The sequence below is a fragment of the Littorina saxatilis genome, unplaced genomic scaffold, assembly GCF_037325665.1.
Source record: "Littorina saxatilis isolate snail1 unplaced genomic scaffold, US_GU_Lsax_2.0 scaffold_1236, whole genome shotgun sequence".
NCBI classification, from domain to species: domain Eukaryota; kingdom Metazoa; phylum Mollusca; class Gastropoda; order Littorinimorpha; family Littorinidae; genus Littorina; species Littorina saxatilis.
The window spans coordinates 26118-31613 of record NW_027128581.1 but is presented as its reverse complement, the minus strand read 5'-3'; positions in this window follow the sequence as shown (position 1 = coordinate 31613).

The following is a 5496-nucleotide window of genomic DNA, read 5'->3' as shown; positions in this document are numbered from 1 at the left end:
GTGTGTGTATGCGTGTGCGTGCGTGCGTGCGTGCGTGTGTGCGTGAGTGCGTGTGTGTGTGTGTATTTGTGTGTGTGTGTGTGTGTGTGTACGTGCGTGCGTGCGTGCGTGCGTGAGTGCGTGTGTGTATGTGTGTATGTGTGTGCGTGCGTGCGTGTGTACGTGCGTGCGTGCGTGTGTGTGTGAGTGTGTGTGTGTGTTCGGGGAGCACATCGCCTTCTGTTATATATGTATCAAACTTACAACCTCGGTCGATAGAGATGAAAAGAAAGACGATGTGATCCTCTGGGACCAACAAAAAAGCTGGTCTGTCAACAACCCATCAAACATCTTTTCGCACCAGCCTGCACTGAGTCAAACATATCTCACGAACTAAAAGCTCATTCACTCAATCAATCAATCAATATGAGGCTTATATCGCGCGTTTTCCGTGGGTACAGTTCTAAGCGCAGGGATTTATTTTTTTTTAATATTTTTTTTGTTATGCAATTTGTGAATGCCCCTGCTAAGGAGCCTTCTGTGTATCTAGATTCTTTTTGTTTTGCTTGTGTTTCTTAGTCATGCTTCTAGCTTGACTCGCATGCGACTTTCCGTGGTGGTGGCTTCCCCTCTCTTTTCTTTCACTTTTCTTTCCTTATCTCACTTTTGCCCCTATTTGTTCCCATTTTGCAGCCACCTCTGTAGGTTCGCGTGCGGGTCTAGCTCGCTCTTTATCTTCTAGTTTTCTTTATTAAGTATGAGCGTCCTGGTACGACCTTTGTTTTGTTTTACTGACGTTAAATATTGTAACGAACTAATTTATAAACGAGAGTGTGGCCGGCGTTTTTTCTGATTTTAATTTCATGTGCCTGTATGGCTCACGATGGACATCATGCTAGCCTATGGAGATTTTCCCCGGAGAGCACGGGACGCATGTTTTGCAACAGTAATATCGTAGTAACGCGCAGTAATTTTTAGTTCACCTCTGTGGTGGATAGCCTGTATTCGTCGTCACTTACTGGGAAGCCGTTCACGGAACAAGATGTTTTAGTATAGATAGATTTTTTTGCTCTGTTCCGGGGCCCAGTTTCTTCTGCCAGCCTCCAGTTTTGTTTTAAGTTATTTTGTAGTTCAGGTTCAGTTGCTCGCCTTGAGTCTGTTTTAGATTATAGATGCTGTCAAAGGCGAGTATCCTTTTCTGCCTCCATTCTGTTCTTTTATTTACCGAATTCGTGTAATTTTCGTTTCGAATCTTTGTTTGTTATGACTTCTTTCCGTCTCTGTGTCTTCTGTCCGTTTCTTTGTCTTCTTTCCGTTTCTGTGTCCTACGTTTATTCTATGTAGGGTTTTTCTAACATATTTTTGTCTTGGTGATTTTTTATTGATTTGCCGCCATCTTGTTTCGGCCGCCATTTTGACGTCCATCTTTGATGTTTATGTTTTTAGGACACCTTTGATGTTTAGTTTGATGTTTCGAATTCTAAGTTTAGTTTTTTTCTTTCTATCAGTTTCCACCGCTCCGCGATTCTCGCTCCATGCTCCACGCTTCACACTCTACTGTTCTGCACTCTCACTCAAGCTAGTCATTTCTACTTCACATTTTAGCTTTAATTCACATTCTAAACTTAGATCAGTTTTTCCGCCACGCTCCTATATAGGTTACTTAGCTCTCCATAGGTTTATGTTTAGCTTTTTATATATTGATATTATGAGCTGATTCCGGATTACTATGACATTGACAAGTATGACCATATTCACAATAAAACTTTAATTAATTTTCCAATTCTAGTGTTCGTTTTGTTTTGTGAGCGCGTCGGTTCTTTGTAGCACCAAAATTACATCCTCCAGAATTTACATAAGTCATCTTAAAATCTTACAGCAACTCAAGGGCAAGCACAGTGGAAACTTTGATATTTTTTGGAACATTTTGGATTGTTTTCGACAAAGAACTTTATGAACTTTTGTAGGCCTGTGATTAGGGCCACTGACTTTTGAACTTCTTATCCTTACGAATCTTGTGAAGAGATCATGAACCTTTTGTCTTAAAGGAACTGTGTTTCGCATCTAGCGAACAATATTTTAATTTATTTGTCGGGCCCAGAGCAGAGCAACTTAGGCATTATTTTAGGTTTGTTGACCATAGCATTGCACACTTCGTACTTCGTATTTTCTTCCCCTCTAGTGAGTGACCCGAGGTGTGCCGTTTTGAATTTTGTTTCTCTATATTTCGCAAGTCTTTGTTAACCTTTACGTTTTCACTTGACTTTGAGTATGGATGAGAAATTACCTTCTCATGAGAGCGCCGAGCTATCCCCTTACACTTTGAAGTTAGAAAGGGATGAACATTTTGCTTCGGACACTGATAGTCGTAAGAATGAAGGCGACCATGATGGCGCTCAGGGCGAGCCTCTAGCTGGACCCTCTCAGACCCAAGACACTTTGAATTCAGATAACATTCCTCCTCAAGCTGAACATTCTCCCACACAGGAAGATTTAGGAACTGAGCCCTCCCAACAGGCTGCAAGTGCAGAGCATCTCGCTCAACGAAGTAGAGAAGAAAGAGGCCCCGCCATTGTTAGGGCTAGACTTAATGCTGAGGTTAGGGAACTGTCAGACAAGTACTGGGCCATAAGCCGAGCTCATAAGAATATGATCAGCGAGTTGTGCACAGCCTTTAGGGAAACACCAGACAAAAGGAGAGTCCTTAAAGTTCATAAGATACTCCTCTGTGAGCACCTAGACGAGCTAAATGTAGCGAACTCGAGGCTTTGTCAAGTGGCTGAAAGTGATGTAGCTATAGAAGAGGATCTGAGCGATATGCACATGCAAACGGAGACGCTCAAAGAACAATATCACAGACTCTTTCCCAAGTTAGACCCGTACGCCTCCAGCTCGGACTTGACTTCCACAGTCGCTTCTGGAGGTGCTAGAGAGGTTTCTCTAGATGCTTCTTTGGCGGTTAGCGCAGCGAGATTTAGGTCCCAGCAAATGGTCGCAGATGAAAGGGCCAGACAAGAAGAGACTCTTTTGCTTTTAGAGGAGAAGGCTTCTAGGTCTAAAGCTTTGGCAGCTGATAAGAAGGCAGAGTTGGAAAGAGAGTTGGAGAGGTTGAAAGCTTTGGCGGCTGAGAAGAAGGCAGAGATGGAAAGAGAGTTGGAAAGAGAGTTGGAAAGAGAGCGTGTTTTAGCTGCTCATAAGAAGGCAGAGATGGAAAGAGAGTGCGCTCGATTAGAGAGAGAAGCTCAAGATGAAAGGTTAGCTTTGAAGAAAAAAGAAAAGGAAATTAAGACTGCACTAGAGAGGGTGGAGAGAGAAGGCAAGATGCAAGAAGAGCATGACGTTTTTAAGATCCTTGAAACTGACATAGAAGACCAGCAAAGGGCTAGAGAAAGATTCATGCCCCAACTACCTCGTGACAGCCCCATTGATAGGTACCTAGGTCCTCACAGCACCCTGCATGTAGGTACACACATAGAGAGCATAGGAGATGTGGCGGTAGGGTATGATAGGCACACACAGCACACACAAGATACATATAAGCCTGCGACAGCCGACACCTACGCCCGCCCGCGTCACCAGCCGGCAGCCAACACCCTCGTCTCTGGGCAACATCAGCCTGCGGCAGCCAAGCCTGGACTCCCGCCACTTCAGAAGCCCACGGAGGTCAGGGCTTATGCCCCTTCGCATCTCCAGTCGGCCGCCGAGGATATCCGCGACACTCTTCGAGGCATCTCCAGGACCCTTGCCCAACCTGTCTCCACTTTTCACCCACTTCCAGCAGCGGTCACAGCCACGGCTCCTACCACTACGACGATGACTACAGCCACCACGATGACGACAAGAGTCGGAGGCCAATTCGCGACCTCCTTTCGGCCTCAGTTTGTCAAAGCTGAGATTCCAAGCCACGAAGATCGTCCTCGCCAGATCTACGCGCCTTCCCGTTTCCCTCACAAATCCCTCAATCCATCAGCGAGACCTTTTCCCGGGCCTTTCCCTGGTCCTTTTCCTGCCATGACCTCCCGAGAGTCTCCGACCTATGTGCCAAGCTTTGCATATGGGCCTTCTGTCATGCATCCTCCCATGCAAACGCAGCAATATGACCACGCTGCAAGCTTTGCTCCTGACACTGACTACACACAGCATGGTTTTCAAGAGACTCCGGTCACGAGCCCTTCAGACGTCTACTACGGGCAAGATGCATACCTTCCTCAGATGCAAGGCCAGCCAGCGCTCTCCGAGGGTTCTGCCCTAGCTCGTACTCTAGCTGAGGCTCTCCTGATCAACAGGTTACCGACGCAGGAGCCCACTACGTTTTCAGGAGATCCTTTGACGTACCCTCTCTGGAGGTCCTCATTCACTCTTTTGATTGAGCGGCAGGGCGTTTCTGCAGAGGAAAAGCTCCTCTACTTGGAGAAGTACTTGGACGGTCCGGCGAAGGATGCGGTCAAGGGACTTTTTCTGATCAGGGATGCCCAGGCCTATCAGCAGGCCCTTCAGACGTTGGAGGAAAGGTTCGGCAGTTCTTTCGTCGTTGCCAGAGCCTTCCGAGAGAAACTAGATGCATGGCCGGTAATCAAACCCAAAGATGGACAAGCCCTCCGCGCCTTCTCGGACTTTCTTGGACAATGCCTTGTGGCGAGCCGAGTGATAGGCCAGCTACAGAATCTTGAAGACCCAGCCTATCACAAGACACTCATGACCAAGCTTCCAGATTGGTTGGTGAGAAACTGGGTGCGGAAAGTAAACAAGACCAAGAACGAGAAGAAACGCTACCCTACCTTTGAGGAGTTGTCAGCTTTCATCAAGACAGAGGCAGACATCCTTTGCGAGCCCCTTTTCTCCTCCAGCAAATCTGCCGCCTCTTCCACCTCACAGACCGCCAGTTCAGCAGTCCCCAAGAAAACATCGTACAGTACGGATTGTTCTACTACATCTGCATGTCAAGAGTGTGACAGATGTCAGCACCACGCTAAAACTGTCCTGAGTACGAACTGCGACGAAGTCTGTCCCTTTTGTACCGTTCGTTTTCCGACCAGCTCTTCTTCTCATCATCCTCTACTCAGATGCCAGAGGTTCGATGATATTCCCGTTGAGGACAGGAAACACTTCATGTACGAAACGTCCTTGTGCTTCTCCTGTGCCAGAAAGACTGACCATAGAAGTGTAGACTGCACTGTCGCGCATGTAATGTTTGAGTGAGGTCTCGCTAGTGCAAGATTCTTTTTCTATCAAACTTAGACACAAAGGACACGCACTGACACGATATTTTTTCTTCCACAAAGAAAACAAACGAATCTTAGATAGAATGCATCGTAAGTTTTTTTTTATTTATCTTTCCTTTTGTTTTTTATACGATCGCGATCGGATTTTTATTTGTGGACGTGCTGTTAGAGTTCCGAAATGGTTTGAGTTCCTTTTTGTATACACTTGAAAGTCAAACTTAGCTGAATGCTGCTGGTTTCCCCGTCGGTGCTGATAGAAGAAATCGACGATCAGGATCACTGGTTTCCCCGTCGG